The 21,550-nt window shown below is 35.3% G+C and overlaps 1 long non-coding RNA gene and 1 pseudogene across 1 annotated transcript; both read right to left on the bottom strand.

Annotated features, from left to right (window-relative positions):
- Positions 1–296: 296 nt before the first annotated feature.
- Positions 297–772, bottom strand: LOC114374423. Its single transcript, XR_003658563.1, has 2 exons — positions 738–772; positions 297–363 (listed from the first exon to the last, which is right to left on the bottom strand). It is a non-coding gene; the product is annotated as an uncharacterized LOC114374423 (long non-coding RNA).
- Positions 773–5,158: 4,386 nt separating this feature from the next.
- Positions 5,159–7,413, bottom strand: LOC114373209 (annotated as a pseudogene).
- Between the last annotated feature and the right edge of the window lie 14,137 nt (positions 7,414–21,550).

Here is a 21,550-nt window from a genome sequence, read left to right as displayed (position 1 = left end):
TGCTTCTCTGTTCATATCAAATACAATCTGAGACCCATGTTCTTGAAACGACAAGAAAAGCGACAGCAAGCAGTTGTGCACCTTGTTTATCAAGTACAGTGGGTACCTGAAAGCAAGCAGTTCCCATAAGAAAAATGAGCCTGAAATAATAAAAAAGATCACTCGAAGTTTGGGTCTACATAGTAAGTCGTCAAGGAGATAATGCACAAACAGCCATGTATATGCATTCATTTCATCCACTTAAAGACATGCTTAAAAGGAAACATGATATAAATTATTCACGGGTCTTCTTCTTCTTGTGGTGGTGGTGGCCACTGCCCATTAGATCAGACAAGTACTCCAATGTACCTCCAACTCCCATTTCTGTATGTTATGGACATGAATATAGAAACAAGATTGAAGCAAGGGAGCATATATATAGCAGCACATAGGTTGATCATTTTCTAGAGAGACTACTACAACTTCGTACAATGTTTTTTACAACATTATTATTTTGTATGTCTCTGTCACTTTAATTATCTTATCCGAGACCCTTTTCTTTCCTCTTTCGTCTCCATGTATAACAGTTTTGTACATGACTTCAATTATTAATGGAATATAATTGCACTTATTTGAATGTATAAAAACGGATAAATTAACATTGAAAAACAGAAGGAAGCCAGCTCTGAAACGAAAAAAGAAGTAGTAGTTGCAAGGAACTTTCTTTCTTTCTTAAAAAAAATGGATTCGTTCGTTACCTTGTAATAATAATAAAAAAAAAGAAACGCTGCTCTGCTCAGTGCTGTGAAGAACATGTATACTACGTTTGAGATCTTTTACTTACAGGGAATCACAGACCTACATACAGCCTAATTATAGAGAAAGGTAAAACTTGAGCCATTTAGCTGCCACCTGCCAAAAAAAGTGGCTTTTGAATGTACACTATAGTCCATACTAGGAGGTGGAAAAAGTTTCAAACAAGGCTATAGGGTTTTATGCTGACATAATTTTTCAATATCACTTAATGACATCAAAGAGTTTGATGTTTATTGTTTTTCAAAACCACTTCACAAATTTCCTAAGCAGAATAGGAACATTGTTATACTACTCTGGATAAAGCAGCTCTACAGCAGTAAATGATCCCTAACCAAATGCAGAACAGAAATTTAATGAAAGAGTGAAGTTACAAACTCTAGGCCCAGAGAAGAAAATGTGCAAATCTTACCTTCCAGCCTCCAGTATATAAATAATTTCCGTCTCTGGAAAACTGGACCTGAAGGAGAGAAAAATTTAGGATTTCTTCAGTTTTATAATGAGAGAAAAAATCATTTTTTTTCTAATTTTTATTTTTAAAAATGATAACTTGAAGGGAGAAATTGACACAATGTTAACACTAACAAAATCCCAAATTTTCAAAATTTCTCAAACAGTGGAATATCAGGGAACCATAACAATTGAAAAATAGCTGCTAGTGCTATTTTCCAAAAAAATAACTTGTAAGTGGTAGGCAATTGGAAGGATATATTAAGTTACCAGTGTTTCTTGGAGAACTAAAATCACCTTTGGTAAACAGCATGGGGCTTCTTCTCCAGGATTTCACTTCTTAAAGTGGGAGAGAAAGGATTTGAAATTTTGAATACTAAATGAATATTTACAAAGTCAACTTTCCTTCTCAATACATTTAGAGACCAAAACCACAAGTAAATTTGACACAGTTGCTAGACGATAGGCATAGACCAAATATTTAAAATACCATTTGATTAAGTTTGGGGAGAAATTATAAATGAGCTATTCCATAAACATGTAATAACATAACAAACCTCTTGTTGGGTATATACACCAATGTCTTGAAGCAAATTCTGCATCAAGAAGATATGTCATTTAGCAAGTTTAAATTTCTAATTCTATGTCAAAACATAGTAATCCTCAAATAAAAAAAATAGCACTGCTCATTTTTTTACTGATTGACACACCGTAAGAGAAAAACATTGTGTTAGACAAGTGGTCTCAATAACTTAAGAGGGGAGGGGTGAATTAAGTTTCAAAATTCCCACTAACAAACTTTTAACCCCCTTTTTAAAAGATAAGCTTAGAATGCAGAAGAAGAACAAGAAGAAATCAATTTAACAATGTTCTTTTAAACGTGCAAGGAAAAATTGATTGCAATAAAATAAACGAGATAAGGGAAGAGAAAAAACAAACTTGATTTATATTGGTTCGATCACTTCTCGTGCCTATGTCCAGTCCTCAAGCAACCCACTTGAGATTTTCCACTATCTTTGTAAAATTCCTTTTTACACCTTTTGAACATCCAAGGAATCCCTTTCCCTTGTGTTCTGGAAACTCACAATTCAAGAGACAACCAGTCTCTTGATTACAATTGACTTTCTGAGAAGAACAGAAAGATTTCTCTCTTTTAGAGTGGATAATACAATTTGAAGTTCATGGATGAACTCTCAATAGATTTGCAAGTGTTTGCCCAAGAGTTGTTGAGACAGCATTTGACAATGAAGTTCTCTTGGAATATCTCTCTCTTGCTTTTTGAAATCAGACACACATATATATAGGCCATTCGTGCCTTTTCAAAATAGTTTGAAGAGATGTGTCTTCTCAGAAAGCTTTTTCTCAATTTTTTCACAGGTAATCGATTACAGGTTTCTGGTAATCAATTACACAGATATATTTTGAAGGATCATGACTTTTGAATTTGAATTTCAAGTGTTCATTGCTAGTAATCGATTACAAACATCAGGTAATCAATTACAGGTTCAAAATTCAAATTCAAAACCCTTTTTAACAACTATTTTTCAAAATTATCTTCTGGTAATCGATTACCAGAGCCTTGGATGTCTTGAAAACACTTTGTTTTGAGGCAAGGCTTGATCTTGAGTTAATCTTGAAGCAAGGTTTTGTTTGTTGAAGCAACCTTGTATTAATCTTGAAGCAATGCTTATCCTTTGAAGCAACCTTGTTTGATTCTTCTTTGGCATCATCAAAATTATGTATTCATACATTCACACTTTCATAATGCAAGTGTTGTTGATTTATTATTTGTGAAAATAATTACATAATCTAAATCACCTGTCTAGCTCTCTTTGCCACATAAACTACAACTGATCCTTTTGTTTCTATAAGGTACTTGAGATAACTCAAAACTCCACAAGGTCCATGTAAATTGAAAGGAGCCTTTGAACCACAACAAGAACTTGCATCAGTATATCAATATGTCAAAGAAAGAGTGTTCTGACCTATCTTTATCATATATACCTTTGGAGTCAGACATATGTCAATCTGTCCACTAGCTAAGGAAGCATGCATTGCTATGAATCCACGGTCACCATGATATGCACTATGTGCCTAATATAATGAGGGAATAGATTTAAATATTGTAATAGCTACCAAATTGAAAACATTACTTTGTTTAGTCAAATGGTCTCAGAATATTAAGTAAGTCACCTCAAGGTATGCAGAATTTATGGCTCTTTGTGCTTCCTCAACCGCAGTATCAAAGCCAAAAGTTTTGTCAATCAAAAGAATATCATTGTCTATAGTTTTGGGTACTCCAGTAACAAATATCTTAAGCCGTCTTTTACAGCGCTGAAAGAAAAAAAATCATTAGACACTCAGGACAAGCTTGAATATTCAATAGCATGCAATATATAAGTGAAGATCTGTCAATATCACACATAATGCATATCTGTTAACATTGAGTAATCAGAAAATATAAGAAATTCCTTGCACATGTAGCAACTGTGGTCCAAGCATAGTTAACGGAGCTTTTGAATATCTTCTTCCAATTTGCTATGGTGTCTGCAACCGCAAAGTTCTTATGCCACAAGTTGTCTGTTGGAGCAAAAAACACTCCATCGGGTCGAAGAGCCTTTGCTACTGAGTTCTAAGAAGCAGTTATCAGCAAGAACTTCCGCAATAGATCCTGCATCACATTGAATTTTCACAATAGGTTCTTTTCTCACTTCAGTTCCAACTTTAAATTGACATTTGACAGAAAGAAGGTTTTTTTACCCATTGGTTGAAAAACATCCAGTATAATGACATCGTAAGTGCCCTTAGGAACAAAATTGGTGAACGCAATTCCTGCACATGAAATGTTAGAAATTTTGTTAAAATATATTGAGTAATGTAACTCATACAACAATTTCTACACAATCATTTTTTTCTCTGTTTCTCCCCAACACACCTATCTTATTACACATTTCTCTTCCTGTTTTACTTGCTTCTTTCGCAATCACCTTCACACTTTACTCTTATCTCTTTCTCTCTAAAAAATGTGACTTTGTAGTATGTGTGTGTGAAGGAGCCTAAAACAGTACATATACTTGAGCAAAGGAACAAATATAGAAGTGTCCAATGCATAACCTAGGAAAATATTAAATTACATCATAAATAACCTCAGTGCTCTATGCAGGCACAGTGAAGAGAAAATCCTAAACCACCTTATCAATACTACCTTATACTCCTTATTTTCTTGCTTTGTGACTCCTGGGGAGAATGCTGCCATTTCCAGTGCCTTGTCTCTTCTCTCAAACTTCTTTAAGAGCTATAGCTGAAATAGATTCCAGGTTATTCTCCATTCTATTAGACTATAAAAGTCATGCATATAAAGACCTTCCAGTTTGCAAATAACCTAAAAAGTAGAGTACACAAAGCTATTTGTATATTACCTCTTTAGCCAAGAAATCCATTGATGTGGTGTGGCAGTGGAATTCATCACATGGACCGAAGCTTGCGATCTCCTGTCAAGGAAAAACATAGAAATTGTGCCTGCCAAGGAGCAATTCTTCAACTTAGAACACCAGCAGAACATTCATCAAACAAAAAAAAAAATAAAGGGAACAAAGAAGAGTAAATAAAATGACACCATATCTAGCAATAATAGTAATCAAAACCAAACTGTATTAGAAATCCAAAGCAGAAAGAATCCACACCCCCCGCTCCCCTCCCCAAATCAAAATAAAAAGGAAAATAAAAATGCAGCAACCTAATAAATTGTATTCGCATACGCATTAGATAAGCTACTAATAAGAAACACATCATATTTAAGTTTAATTAACCTTCTCCATCTTGCTGCCCTCAGCATCAGCTTCGGCCTCCTCTAGTGGGGGCATGTCAGCAACAACTTCACTTGCATCCTCATTGATGCTCAGTCCAAGCTTAAACATTATGTGGATCCTTCACGGCTGAAACTAGAAGTGAGAAGAGCAGTCTCAAACAGAAACAGAATAAGATCCTTCATAGATTTGTCATCCTTGATCACTTTGCAGGGGTTGTCAAACTTCTCCTTCAACTCTTCTTACTTCTTCTTCTCATCTTCATTCTTGTCAAGCTTGAGCCCTTCCTTGGTGGCAGAGACAAACTTCTTGCTCTCAAATTCCTTGAGCTAATCAACAACATATTCATCAATGGCATCAACCATATAAAGAACCTCCTATTCCTTTGTTCTTACCAAAATCCGAAATTGTGGCATGTCAGGATCGATGTGAATAGGTCCCAAACTTCACACATCAGCTTGGAGATGTGCCTCTGAAAGGAGGGGGACCTGCAAAACAAAGGACTCCGACGGTCAAGTAAGAATATGTGTAAGGAGAATAAAGCAAGTATATGATGTAATGGAACTCGTATAAGTGAAAGAAAGAGACACAAGTTTGTTGCCGTGTACTGAGTGTGTGAGCAAGTCATGTAGAGTGATTCGATGGAACCTGTGTTTATACTAGTTGAGTGAGGGTGTTGGTCCTTGTTTGTAAGGATTATCGCAGCCTTGTAGATAATTCTCAGCTTATAGATAATAGCCGAGAGCTTAGAGATAATGTTAGAGATAAACATTTGGATTATAGACAAAGGTAGAAGATAATCATACATTTATACCTTGTAGATAATATGATGTTATAGATAATTTAATACCTGCCAATAGATAAGATATTCAAATATATTTGAATATTAGTTAGGTTTGAGATAACCTATTTGTTGGGGAGCCCGGCTACTAAGAGTCAGGCGTCTGTGCTCCTGTAGCAGGGCTGACGTGGAAGGTTGACATGTGTTTGTAAGGGCCAAGTAGGATGTCACATAAATTTTGTGGGTCTTGGACAGTACACCATTCTTCTTCAACTTCTCCAAGAATGGAGAGTTCTTAATGACCTTCTTGCTTTCACCTGTGATGTAGCAGATTTCACTCTGATCCTTCCTCATCTTATCACCACTCTTGGTGGAGTAGTACCTGAGCAATTCAACAATCTTTCCCTTGTTATATGAATCCTCATGGATACCAAGCTTCAAGTTCTTAGAGAAAGCCTCATAGAACTTGTTGTAATCCTCCTTGTTCTCTACAATTTCAAAGAAAAGCTCAAGTGGATCCTCGTGTACAATGTCTTCTTTATATATCTTTAAATGACAAGGTAATAATAGGATCTAAAATGTAAGGATCCAAATCCATATTTATCATAGATTACATTATTACAATATACTTCTATCTAATATTGAAAAAAAATTGATACGTGTGTGCGCACATATATGTATATATGTACATATGCCTCATATTAAAAAAGTCAACTTTTGAATGTATTATGATATCATAATTGAATTCAGAAGTAGAATTTAACTGTCCAGGTGGACAAATCATCTAGAAAAATGTGACATACATGGTGTTAACAAATGATGCAAAATATAACAAAAGTATACATGCTTGAGAAGCCCTTCTATAGAGAATTGCAAAGGTTGATACTTATACATAAATCATATAAAATTTGTCCAGAAAAAAGAAGCATAAATCATATAAAGTGAAAGAAGAAAATAAAAATTCGAATCAAATCAAAACAAAAAAAATGGATTTCTTGAACAACCAAAAAATAATTTAAAATATGGCTTTCTATTTGATAAACCACCTCTCACAATTTCTTCAGCTTCTACACCCGCAACCCATTCCAGAAAGCAGCTGAGTTTACTACCTTTTCCCAGGAAGCTGAACTCCAATACCTGAGTGTTTTCGGAGGAGGAAGTGAGTGGTTTCCATCTAAAGCTTCCAATTGGTTGAAAAATCAATTAGTTTTTTGCACGGTTTGATTTTCCAAAATGACCTTCTTGGGTTCTCCTATGGTACTTGTAAATGTTCTCAAATTTCTCCTTGCACTTCTTCACACTCCTATTATAACCTAGCTCCAATGATTTCCTAATTATATATACATACATACAAACCTCTAATTCATTCGTTCAAAAATAAAATTGTTCAGCTTAGACTATAAATTATACATATATGTGTATTATTATTATTATTACTAAATAAGGACTGATAAAAGGGGTTTTAGTTGAAAAGAGGGAAACAAAAGAAGGAACTAACCTTGATACTTGTTCCCAGAGAAAGGCTTTAGGGTTTGCGTCTTTGAAAGCAACGTCCATTTTGCACTTTATCTTGAGCAAAGCCATTGTCTCCTCTCTCGACCACCAGTTCATGGCAGAATTTCGGTCACTATCCTCGGTGTGCTCCGCTTTCAACCTGTCCAATTTTCTATTTAATTGGATAACTTGAGTAGGAGAAAGAAACATGAAAAAGTAGCATGGATTTTAGACATGGAAGAGTAAAGAATGTGAAATCAGCGAAAACTGATTTGGTGAAAACATCAGCGATCAAAAACCCAAAACAAAAATCGGCAAGAATTAAATAAATGGATAACTAAAAATGAAAGAGAAATCGGATAGCATAGAGAAAACACTAGAAGTGAGTGTAGAGAGAATCAAATCCCTTGAGAACAACAGTGAGTGGCGCCAGTGGTTGTGAACCAAATACCACTAGTGGCTTAAGTAGTGGTTGGCATTCATATGTGCTCCTTTGTGCTCCCTACTTTGTGAATTTGAAGCTCACTTTTGGTTGTTGTCTTGAAGCTTTGGTTACGAAAGAAGCGAGGTCTAGGTTCATGGATGGATTTAGTCAGCAAGTACCTCACCATTTCACAACATTTTTCACAAAACCGTCTTAGAAAACCATCATTCTAAGACGGTTTTTGCAAAATCATCTTCGTTGAAAAACCTCATATTTACAAAATTGTCACCGTCTTATATATTAAGTATTAAGACGGTTTTGAGGGAACCATCGTTGAAGGTGCATCGTAAAAAACTATTTTTGTAGTAGTGTTGGTTAGAATAGACTAGTAGATGTAGGTAATAATTATATTAATGTTAAAAGAGAAAAATCTATAAAGATTACATTAAGAGTGGTTTTGGCAAGCGAAGTCTCCAATATGTTCCTTAACTCATCACAACACCATCTAACAACTTTGAGTTTTCTTAAGCTTTATGTTCCTTTCTTTGTAGTTAATTCCTTTTAGTTTATACTTGTAGTTAATCAATGAACAAGATTCGATTTGACTCACTAATTGCTTAATAACTATATATATATATATATATATATATATATATATATATATATATATATATATATATATATATATATATATATAGCTCTGAGTACAAGTATAGTCCATGTGGAATTCAATACTTGGTTGTACCCTTTTATACTACTTGTGCAACTTGGTACGCTTGCCAAGGAGTCAACAATTATAGCCAAGAGAAGTAAAGGTTGTAACAATATATGGCACATCACTACTAGAATAGGCTTTTTACATCAATTATTAAGAACTTTCAACATCGGTTATTAATCGATGTTGAAACTACCGACGTTAAAGTATCAATGTTAACATCGATATTTTAAAAAACCGATGTTGTTTTACTAAAAAACATCAGTTTTTGTAAAAATTGATGTTGTTTTCTTCTCATCAACATCGGTTTTTAGAAAAACCGATGTTGCCAGTAAACAACAACATTGATTTTCTCGACACTTATTTTTCTAAAAACCGATGTTTTTTGTATTTTTTTAATATCCTATCTGTTTTTTTAATTACCAGCCTGTAATTATTCATATCACAACTTATCATTCAAAATTGTAAGAAAAATCATAAAATAAGTCATGCACCAAAAGTTATTAGCAAAGTATATCATCACCAAGAGTAGTTATAAATATTTATAAACAAAATATACCTCAAATGTGTTCAGGATATTTCAATATTTCCCACAAAATATACCACCAAGACTTATAAACAAAAATTTACAGATTGATAATAGTATAGTAGTAATGTACTTTAATTACAAACAAATCCAAAATAAAACAAAGTTAGAAGTTGTATCTGGAAACTCAAATTTAAATATAATTTGAGTTCTAAGTGCAAATTTTGTAATTGTGCAAAAGTCCTTCATCCATTTCCAATTTTTGCAGTCTTCCTCCAATAATTATAAACAATCATGCACTCCATGATCCTTTCCAAATTCAAATGGGTAAATCCTACAGCTTTCATAAATGAGTACATGGTACTCGACACATCCTGAAATTAACATTAAATTCATATTAGATATGTATATGATTTTAAAATTTGATAGATAGAGGGGTGTTTAATTACTCACCAAATTTCTACAAGTCACTTTGTACTCAGTTAGCAAGACTTTAAAAGTGATTAAGTTAGGAAATTGGTGGTGCAAGGAGTACCATTTAGGATAAGCTTTTTGATAATAACTAAATATGAGTTATTTTGATAGTAAAAATATATTGAAAATATCTTTGGCTTAAATGATAAGAATTGATATTTTTGTTATTTATGGCTTGTAAATGTGAAAATGATGGATTATAAGAGAAAAAAGATCGATAAAATATAGAAAATATGGATAAGAAAGATTTTCAGCATCAGGCCCAAGTCCACTACAACAACTATAAAAAGGGAGTCAAGCCAAGCAGAAAGACACACCATAGAACCCCCTCTAGCAGGGGAAATTTTATCTCATTCTTTCTTTCACCCCTCTCATTGTAAAGCCCTCATGGCCATGAGTGGCTAAACCCCTAGTTAGGGCCTGACAGGTCTAAAAGCCAAACGATGTATGATGTACTCACTATTTATCAATGCAATACCAGGTGTTTTCTATTCTATTATCTTTTCTGCTTTTATCTTGCATTATTCATCTTGATATTCTTTTAAGGATTAGATGCTCGGGAAAGGGTAACATCTAATAAGATTTAAAGAGAATATGCATGCATCAGTTTTAGGGGTTAGACACTCGGAAGAAGGTAACTTCTAATAGAACAAGAAGAAAAGATATCATAATAAAATCATTGCTAGAGATAGAGTGATTGCATTTATGCCCATGCCTCAAAGCAAACATCTAGAATTAGAACTTCATGCATTTTATCTATTGAGTCTTTGCAAAGACATTTGGGAGATAGATAGGTAACATAGGCTTGTCATCGTGAGGCATCAGGGGCAAGTAAATGAATAGATGTGGGTAGGATAGAATCACCTGAATTGGTAAAGAAAAATCATAAAATCATACATCCTAGGCAAACAGGGCATGCTAGGTCCCAACATTATCATATTTTATTTTATCTTCTATTTTTATCTTATCTTTTTTATCTCCTACTTTTTAACCTTTAATTCAAATCTTTTATCTTTTTTATCTTCTATCCTTTATCTTTAATTCTTTTATCTTTCTGTATATTTTATTCTTATCTCTTGCTTGTAAATTGGGCGTGCATTAATCTAAGTACAAACAAAGTCCCTGTGGATTCAACACTCGGACTTCTGAGTACTTTACTACTTGTAACAAATTGGTGCACTTGCCAACGAGTTAACACTTTTGGTTCAGAAATACTTTTGAAGATGGTAAGGAAGAAAATATTCTGACCAAAATGGGTCATGGCTAGATCTTGGTTGTATGTAACAGAGTGCATGTTGTCATTATCGTCTAGCAGATGCCAAGTATGTTCTAGTTCATCCTGTGAATGTATGAATACATGATTTTGATGATGTCAAAGAAGAATCAAACAAGGTTGCTTCAAAGGATAAGTATTGGTTCAAGATTAATACAAGATTGCTTCAACAAACAAAGCCTTGCTTCAAGATTAACTCAAGATCAAGCCTTGCCACAAAACAACGTGTTTCCAAGGCATACAAGGCTTTGGTAATCGATTACCAAAAGACAATTTTGAAAAATAGCTGTTAAAAAGGGGTTTTGAATTTGAATTTTGAACCTGTAATCAATTACCAGATGTTTGTAATTGATTATCAGCAACGAAACTCTTGAAATTCAAATTCAAAAGTCATGACCCTTCAAATATAACTATGTAATCGATTACCAAAAACCTATAATTGATTACCAATGAAAAAATTCAGAAAAAGCTTTTTGAAAAGACACATCTCTTGAAACCATTTTGAAAAGGCACGAAGGGCCAATATATATGTGTGTCTGATTTCAAAAAGAAAGAGAGAGATATTCCAAGAGAACTTCATTGTAAAATTCTCTCTCAACAACTCTTGGGCAAATACTTGCAAATCTATTGAGAGTTCATCCAGGAACTTCAAATTGTATTATCCACTCTAAAGGAGAGTAATCTTTCTGTTCTTCTCAGAAAGTCAATTGTAATCAAGAGACTGGTTGTCTCATGAATTGTGAGTTTCCTGAACACAAGAGAAAGAGATTCCTTGGGTGTTCAGAAGTTGTAAAAAGGATTTTTACAAAGATAGTGGAAAATCTCAAGTGGGTTGCTTGAGGACTGGATGTAGGCACGGGAAGTGGCCGAACCAGTATAAATCGAGTTTGCATTTCTCTCTTCCCTTATCTCATTTATGTTATTGCCATCAATTTTGTCACATTATTAAATTGATTGCTGCTTCTTCTTATGCATTTTGGGCCTATCATTTAGAAAGGGGTTAAAAGTTTGTTAGTGAGAAATTTTGAAACTTAATTCACCCCCTCTTAAGTTATTGAGACCATAAGTTCAACACATTCTTCCATCTTACAACAAAGGACCTACTAACTTCACCATAAGGCTACTTTTAACAAGCAAACTAATATAAGAAAATGTGTTATATCATGTCATGTTTATTTGAGAATAGTCTTGAAATTTCTAACTTGATCCATAATATGAACAGTGTTGAACATTTCCTCTATTTTTTTGTCAATCTTCATCATTGTGTTAGCCATTTCCTTCTAGTTTTGTTGATCTTCATTCATCATTTCTAAACTTCATTTACAATATTAAAGTTAGTATTAAAAATAAATATGCATGCCTACCCACTAGTAGTAAACCACGACATATGAGTTTGGTCGAGTACATGCCATGGAGTATGATAACTGTGAAATTTGGGTTTAATTGATAGTCAATTTTGACTAAGAATGATTATAATTCCTTTACTTTAGTGTTGTTTTTAATGAAATAATGAGGAATTTAATGTCATGTTAAGTTATGACTAGCAGGATTCAAAAGAAGAAAATTACAGGTGCTTTGGAGGAAAATTGATGCAAAAACTTGAAGAAAAAACCTTGAAGAAAAAGTTGAAGATTGGGACAACTCGCTTAGCGCCCAAGACAGGCCTGACATGTCTCCTCGCCCAGTGGCCAGCTCAAGCTTAGCATGAAGAAGACCCCCAAAGAAGCCCAAAGGCACGCTTAGCGCGAATCTCACGTTAAGTGCACAATCGCTGCCATACTCGCTAAGCCAGACAATGTCACGCTCAACGCGCGATCACACCGCCATACCCGCTCAGCCCAAAAGGGCACGCTTAGTGCGAGGTCGTGTGAATTTTAAGCTACCTTAGGCATATAAAAAGAGTAGGAAGCAAAGGAGAAAGACACACCAAGACTTAGAGATTTCTAATGAATACATCCTAAGCCTGAGTATCTCAAATAGGGGAAACCCTCTTTCTATATCCATTATCCCCTTCTCCTCCTTTATCCATCCCTCTTCTTCTTTCATCCACATCAGCCCCTAAAGTATAAAGTCTCTCATTAATGAGAGGCTAAACCCCCATTGTTGGGAGCCTGGCAGACCAACTTCTTGTAATGTAACTCTTCCTTACTATCTCTTTAATGCAATTCTAATTTTTATTGTTCTTTTTTGTGCCTTTTTGTCGCTGAATATGGTTTGATCACCTATACTCATGCATTGCTTAGGAAGTAATGCATTGGAAAATAGTTTTTTTTCTAAAGAACTGGGAAAGGGCATCTCAAGGAAATCATTGTTAGAAATAGAGTGATGTTTGTTTAGCCTATTTCATGCATCTTTAATCTTAATGTGATTTACTATTTTATCTTTGTAAAGGAATTTAAGAGAGAAAATAGATAAATTAGGCTCTTCATGTGGGGAACCAAAGATAGAGTATCATAGTAGATGTGGGTGGAAACTAGGATAACATTAGATAGAGAAAAATTATTCACATTGCATCACAAGTAGTTTTGGCATGCTAGAACCCAACACATTTGCATTCTGAAGTCATCTTTTGCATTCAAATTATTATTTATTTTTCTTGTTTTCTTATATTTTACTTCTGCCCTCTAACACTAATAGAAAATATGCTTTCTACATCGGTTATTTATGACTTTCAACATTGGTTAAAAAACCAATGTTGAAAGTGTTATCGTTAACATCAGTTTTTAAAAAACCGATATTAACGTAAAATTTTCAACATCAGTTATACAAATAACCGATGTTAACGAATGTGTTAATGTTGAAAGTTAACATCGATTTTTTTTTACAGAAAACTGATGTTAATATCGAAAACGTTAACATCGGTTTTATACAAAAAAAACTTGATGTTAATATACGTTAACATCGGTTTTTTAGAAAGAAAAAAAAAACCGATGTTAATCGTTAACATCGGTTTTTTGCACAAAACGGATGTTAAAATCCAAAACGTTAGCATCGGTTTTTTTACAGGAACCGATGTTAATAGTTAACATCGGTTTTTTGTAAAAAACGGATGTTAACGTATATTAACATTGGTTTTTTTACAGAAATTGATGTTAACGATTAACATCGGTTTTTTACAAAAAAAAAAAACCGATGTTAATATACATTAACATCCGTTTTTTAAAAAACTGATGTTGTTTTCATGAATTTTTTTTAAATACTATTCTGTTTTTACAAAAAAAAAACAAAATTTAACCTATAAATTTAAAATCAGACCACACAGCACACAACATATATCATTTGCATTCTACTTTCGAATAGGTTTTAGCAAAAAACTAGCTAGTAAATTATTAATTGAAAAAAATCAATTGATAACTATGAATAACTATCAACAAAGGTTATTCAATGTTAAAATGAAACAACAATTGTAAAAAATGTAATGCAAAGTATGGTAAACTAATTAAGTAACCTAAAGTTGCATAGTTCCCTAACATCCTATGTTTGATTTCTAACTTTTAGATAGTGTTGTGCCCACTGGATGCAAAGCGCCTTGAATCTCTCTACTTCCAATGGTCTAACTTCATTAAAATACTGCATGATCAAATAAAAAATAAATTAATGATGTAATAACAATGATAAGAAAATCAAATTTGTTTGAAATAAACAATTACCGTTTCCCAATTATTCCTGAAAGATCCTAAGATTATCGTGGACAACCAATGCATGACGTAATAGCCGCACTCAGTGCTTCTTTTTTGTCTATTACACTAAATACATAATGAAATTTGGATATTAATTAAACATTAACTACAATTAGTGTACACAGACATAAGCAGTATATATAAGTAGAATAAATTTAAATCATGTACCTTAACAACAATCCACCTAGCAGCAGCCTTGGATTTAGATTGTGGAGTATCATCAAGTCCTTTCAAAGAACTGTTGAATACGAGGAACATTAAAATATTGATGTTGTTGAGTTATGCTAATGCAAATGTATTGAAAACAACACAGACCTGTTAATTATTCCCTTAAGATAGTTGTCTGGCCTGTTATGTAAAGAACAAAACCAAACAACTAGGTTTTCCTTAGGCAGAATGATGACCATTTGCCAGTGTCCGCTGTAATAGAGACAAATATGGGTTATTGTAGTACTATAGATTATTTAAATTCAGTTATTGTGTTTGACTTACCCATTGAAGTAGGCTCCAAGGTAGACATCTTGTTTTGAACTCTGCATCCAACTCTTGATGTAAATTTCTGATTCAAATTGTGATTGCTTAGATCTCTGAATGGACTGTGGCTCGAGGAATCCATACACATCGGAATTCCCCACTCGCAGACTTGTCTCAGTCAGATGCCTGTGTTGTTAAGACAAAGTTAATTATGTATGAATTTAAAACAATTACTTTGATAATTAACAATAATCTAAATTGACTTACAGAATCCACAACTATATAATAGATATGCTGAGACATTGACCATCGTGTGCAATTTCAGAGAGATCTTTGTGCTTTATGTACAACAGGAAGTTTTGATTATACACCTCGAACATGGTAGCATCCCACATAACCTGGAGAGGCTTCAAAAATAGTTGTGGGAGGGTCAATGTCATCAGGTATAGGAGATCATCGACATCATGATCCGGGCTTTCTGGAGGTTTTACTGGAGACACAATTGCCTGTTGATCAAACATAATTAATTAACAAGTTTTGATTACAGTGAACAAATCAATTGAAAAAAAGAAACATATAATTAGAGTAAAATACCTGTTCTGATAAACGCTTCACAAGATGTGTCGGCCAAGCAAGGAAGGTGTTAAGTGTCTGCCCCACTGAGGTAACCTCGTCAGTGGGTACATGAACGAGAGCCTCTGCATCTTTAACCTCCTCAACACCAACCTTGACTTGGCCATGCAACAAAGGGATGTTGTGAACTACTGTGGATCCCTCATAAAGTCTTCCTAGGGTAACCAGCGGGAATGATTTTCTTCAATGTATAGCTCGCATTTGTCTGAGTGACCCGTCTCTGGATCATTCCCTGAGCGAGCAACACAACTCTCCTTTGTGCTGACACGAGCACTTGAGGGACCAACCTCTGGCTCTGGAGGCAATGCAAGTCTTTGTGATTGCATCTGAGACTGAAACTGAGACTGTATCTGGCTGAAGGATGCCATCAGCTGTCGAGTCACTTTTTCTGTGATCGACTCCTCCAGCTGGTCCCTGAGTTGTTGGGTCAACTGCTGTAGGTCTTCAGGAGTCATGGAGGAAGAACTACGGGACGTTTGTGGAGCCGATCTGAAGTATTGCTTTATGGTGACACCGGCTCCAGCAGCACGGACACGGCAAGGGTGCTCTAGTCGCCTAATGGCAGCAGTTAAGACATCCTAATGTCCATGGGGGACGAACGATCCTTGTGACGCCTGCTCGTCCAAAGAATCCTATACAAAACACATATATTTGTCCAAGGCATTCACAAAATACACAAAGATAATTACAATTATTAATTATAAATGACTTACAATCTTCTCAGTTATTTCCTTTGCTGCCTCAAACGTCATCTGCCTAGTTTTCTTGGTGCGGGCCATCTTCCATTTCATGTGGCATCTGATGGGAGATGCAGGGTCAATGACGCCCTCAGTGCTTCCGGATTGGGCAGCTTCTTCCAGTCTTTTCTTTGTCTTCTCAGCCATGAGATTTTGTATTAGTTAATATTATCAAAAAACATTGTATGAGTTATGTAAATGAATGTACCGAAATGAAATACTATATTAGAAAATTACGTTAGACGATGTTAATTAATTCTCCTTCATCATGATCATTACGATTAGCATGAACTTCGTCAGCTTCTTCTTCTCCGACGACGTTAGAAGTCATTTGTGTGGACAAAGGACTAACATAAGTGTCCATGTATGAATCATCATCTTCTACATTAACACCAATTGTTTTCCCGTGTAGAACCACGAACCACCTTTCATCACAAGGGTCTTGCATATAAAATATTTGCTTAGCTTGTTCTGCCATGATGAAAGGGTCATTCTGGTAAGCTAGTTTCTTTAGGTCTACCAACGTAAATCCTACATCATCAGTTCGCACATCGGTGTTGCTATCAACCCACTTACATTTGAAAACACAAACAGTAAATTTGACATAGTTAAGCTCCTATATTTCATCAATGAACCCAAAGTAAGGGATGGAAACTACACAGGGATTGTCATCATGTACACTTGCAAAGTGTTGAGATTCAGCCCTTAGGGTTACCCCGCTATTTTGCATTGTACTTTTGTCATCTTGTCCTTTTGCGTAAAAGGAAAACTTGTTTATGTTGTATCCTTGCCAAGTTATAACATTTCTTTTAGGCCCATCAGCTAGCTTTCTTAATGTTTCAGAAGCATTTTCATCAGCAAAGATTGTATCTTTAAACCAATCAGAGAAAATCTTGTTATGCTTTTTCAAGACCTAGTTCTTTGACATTTTTGGATTACTTTGTTTAACTAAACATTCATGCTGAAGTATGTATGGCAAAACTTCATTACTATTGTTCAACACATACAAATGAGCTTGTAACAAATCTTCTACACTTGGAGTGATAACATCCAGTCCTCTTGAACCCATACCGCCCACTCTGTCGTCATGGCGAGACTCAGGAAGTCCAACAGGTTTAGCCTTCTCAATGTACTCTGAGCAAAATTAAATGGCTTCTTCTGCGATGTACCTTTCAACAATAGATGCTTTTGGACGATGTAGATTCTTGGTATACCCTTTTAAGATCTTCATGTAGCACTCAACCAGGTACATCCAACGCAGATAAACAGGACCACAACATTTGATTTCTCTAACCAGGTGAACAATTAAGTGGACCATGATGTCAAAGAAAGTAGGAGGAAAATACATCTCCAAATGGCACAGTATAATTGCAGCCTCATTTTCCAGGTCATCAAACTTGACAGGATCAAGGACTTTGCTACATATTGCATTGAAGAAAAATCACACGCGAGTTATGGCTAACCTGACTTTGTTAGGCAAAATGTCTCGTATGGCCACGGCTAACAATTGTTGCATCAACACATGACAATCATGAGACTTTAACCCCACCAGCTTAAGCTCCTTCAACTGCACAAGGCTCTTAATATTTGAAGAGTATCCTTGTGGGACTTTAACCCGGCACAAACACTGGCAAAAACTGATCTTCTCCTTTATGGACAAAGTATGACAAGCTGGAGGCAAGTATATTTTTTTACCATCAGAACTTGGATGCAACTACGATCGTATGCCCATGTCAGCTAGATCTTGACGGGTATTCAGATCATCTTTCATCTTGCCTTGAATGTTAAGGTGTGTCCCAATGACACTGTCACATACATTTTTCTATACATGCATAACATCAATACAATGTCTAACATCTAGATCAGACCAGTAAGGAAGATCAAAGAAAAGGGACCTCTTCTTCCATATGCAACTCTTACTTTTATCCTTCTTTTGGGTCTTTCCAAATACAGTATTCAAGTGTTCAACCCGCAGGAAGACCTGCTCACCAGTTAACGGTATCCGCACAGTTTCGTGCTCTTGACTTCCATTAAAAGCTTTTTTCAATCGTCTGTAAGGGTGATGAGGTTTTAGAAAACGGTGATGCCTATTGTACACTATTTTTCTACCATGTTTCAGTTGTATGTAGCTTGTGTCTTTTTCACAGATGGGGCATGCATGATGACCCTTAACATTGTAAGCGTTGAGATTCCCATATGCTGGAAAGTCATTAATGGTACAAAAAAGCATTGCACGCACTTGAAAAGTCTCCTTGCGAAACCCATCAAACACTAAAACCCCCTTGTCCCATATCTTTCTTAGGTCTTCAATCAACAGACTTAGATAAACATCAATGTCATTTCCTGGTTGTCTTGGGCCCGATATCATCATAGACAACATCATGTATTTTCGCTTCATGCACAACCAAGGAGGAAAATTGTAAATTACTAGTAGAACTGGTCATGAACTGTGTTGAGTGCTTAAATTGCCATATGGATTCATTCCATCACTGGCTAGTCCAAGCCTAAGATTTCTTGCCTCTTTGCCAAAATCCGGATACAAACTATCAATCTTCTTCCACTGGGAGCAATCAACCGGATGATGGACCATTCCATTAGAGTTTCTCCCATTTGCATGCTAGGTAAGATCTTTTGCATCGTCCTCATTAGCAAATAGATGCTTAAACCTTGGAATGATGGGAAGATACCACAACACCTTCGCTGGAGGGCCCGTCTTTGAGTTTTCATCAGAATTGTAGTCCTCATCATCCTTCACCATGTACCGTGACGCCCCACACCTAGGGCATTTGGACATTTCTTCAAATTCATGTCTGTACAATATGCAATCATTAGGGCAAGCATGAATCTTCTGATACTCCATACCCATCAGACACAGTATCTTCTTGGCCTAATAGTAGCTTTTAGGCAACGTGTTATCCTCTGGAAGTAGATCGTGCACTACTTGAAGCAGTGAAGTAAAGCTTTTGTCACTCCACCCATATCTGGCCTTGACATTAACCAGACTTAACACCACCGACAACAACGTCAAGGAATTGTTGCACCCCGGATACAAAGGCTTCTTTGAGTCACTCTGTAATCCTTCATACACAGGGGCATTTGCTTGCTGGAAAGACTCTTGTCCAAGGTCACGAATCATATCCTCCAAGCGATCTCCCATTTCTACATCAAATAGTTCAGATTGGTGCCCACTCTGCATGTCTGTCATTTCACCATGCCCTATCCACGTCGTATAATTCCTCTTAATTCCATCACACAAAAGATGCTCTCGTTTGTCATCCAGTATTTGTCGTCTTCCATTCAAACAATTGATGCAAGGACAGTAATATTTTTCATCTTCATCCGGTCAACCTCTTTCTGAAGCAAATTGTAAGAACTGCTCGACGCCTTCCTTATATTTTGGCTGATGCGACTTTCATTCATCCAACTTTGATCCATCTAAGTAATAACTCGGTTATACTCTCAAAGTTATTTGATGCATGAAAATCTCACTTTTTTATTATAGGTGTGGCCCTATCCCATTCGGGAAGACCGTCCTTTATGGTAGCTTTATACATCAAGGTTAATTCTATTTTGTTAAATTTGACAAAATTTCGGTAGCATGTCGCATTGGTCTCCAAGTACACGACATGAAATCGGTCTCCCCAAATTAAACAAAATAATTTAAACCTTAACACATGAATCTACCATAAAAATATCAGTCTCCCCAAACAGTCCAAACGGACAATTAAAGATTGAATACAATGATTAATGCAAACTGTCCGCAAGAATCCTTGCATCCAGTCTCAAACGGGAATCTAAGGTTCACTCATCATGAACATAATTTGTATAGCATATATCAATTGTCATTAATGGCAGTGAACATGTAATAAAAATATTAATTGGTAACAAACATTTGTACCTGTGATGATGAGCAGCAAATCCAAAATGAAAGCAAGAATCAAAGAAATAACTGAATGAACACCTACATCAATCATCATTCCGAAAAACAGATATCAATATGTGTGTGTTTATCTCTGATGAGGGTGTGTGTCTATGTGTGTGTGTGTCTCTGTGTGTCTGATTTCACGTGTTGTTAATGAAGGAGGTGTGACTAGGTTAAATAAGACGACAAGTTCCCTACAATGTGGAGAAACTAATAGGCAGGACAATGCTACACTCTATATTTCCTCCTTCAAAACCAAAACATACCAAAATTAAAACATCAATCAGAACTCAAAAGCAAAACTAATAAACAGATTAGAGGAAGACTAGAGAAAACTCTAAAAGAATCATTATGAAGGGCTTTCATCAAAACAAATTTCCAAATATTTGGTTTTTGATAGAGCATAATAGCATCAATTGATCAAAGTAGCAGACCTCGCCTAGTGGGTAGGAGACTTTGTTGTTGTGTTGAATGAATCACTAGTGTATTCCATGAATTAGGCCCAGTTTCTGATTATTAGGTTATGTCTTTATGAAGGTTTGTGTGTAAAGCCTTAGTTTTTATACCACTGACTTTCCAAACTATTTTTAGAGAATTTCATTAGAAAATAATTTTAATTTGTTAAGAAATTTCCTACAAAGTTGGAGTACGTGGGTGGAAGTGATGTACCTTTGTGTAATCTGTTGATTAATGAGTAGGTGTGAGAGCCCTAGCCTAAGTGGACTAAAGTTTCAGATTTTCTGCCTCTACTCATAATTTCTAATAAGAAATTGAATTTTAGCACGAAGTACGTGGGCTATTGCTATATAAAATCATCCAGGTATCATCACCTAACTTCACCTTGTGAAGTAATTGGTTCATGACGGACAGACTTCTTGTGTTGATGGCATTATTCACTCCTGCTCTTTTTCTTTTTGTTCCTCCATAAAAGAGTATATTTTTTCCTCTAATCTCTAGTCTTCCTCTTTCACATGTTATTGATGGGACAAGGGATCACACAACGATCACTCATGCCCTATTTGTTAGCAATTGAGAAGGAGACATATATAGGTTACATTAATTAATGAGCTTTTCATCCCACAAGGGTTTTTCGATCAAATTGATTTCATTACTGAAGATGGAGTTTAAGTAATTAACAAAGTGGTCTAGGGGGGTTACTTTCTGGATATATGTGGCTTTGCACAACTATATAAGGTCCTAAATGAGTATGAAATTAATCTCATAAATAGTAACCATGAAGGTGGTTGGAATTCATTTTCCCATTTGAACAACCCCCCCCCCCCTCCCCTCCCCCAAACATTCCCCATAAATAAACAAAACTTGTTTTCTATTCATGAATGCAGGCATTGCATCGACTTAAATTATTGCA

Source organism: Glycine soja, chromosome 11 (genome assembly GCF_004193775.1).
Source record: "Glycine soja cultivar W05 chromosome 11, ASM419377v2, whole genome shotgun sequence".
Lineage (NCBI taxonomy): Eukaryota > Viridiplantae > Streptophyta > Magnoliopsida > Fabales > Fabaceae > Glycine > Glycine soja.
This window is presented reverse-complemented; position numbering and strand designations above follow the sequence as displayed.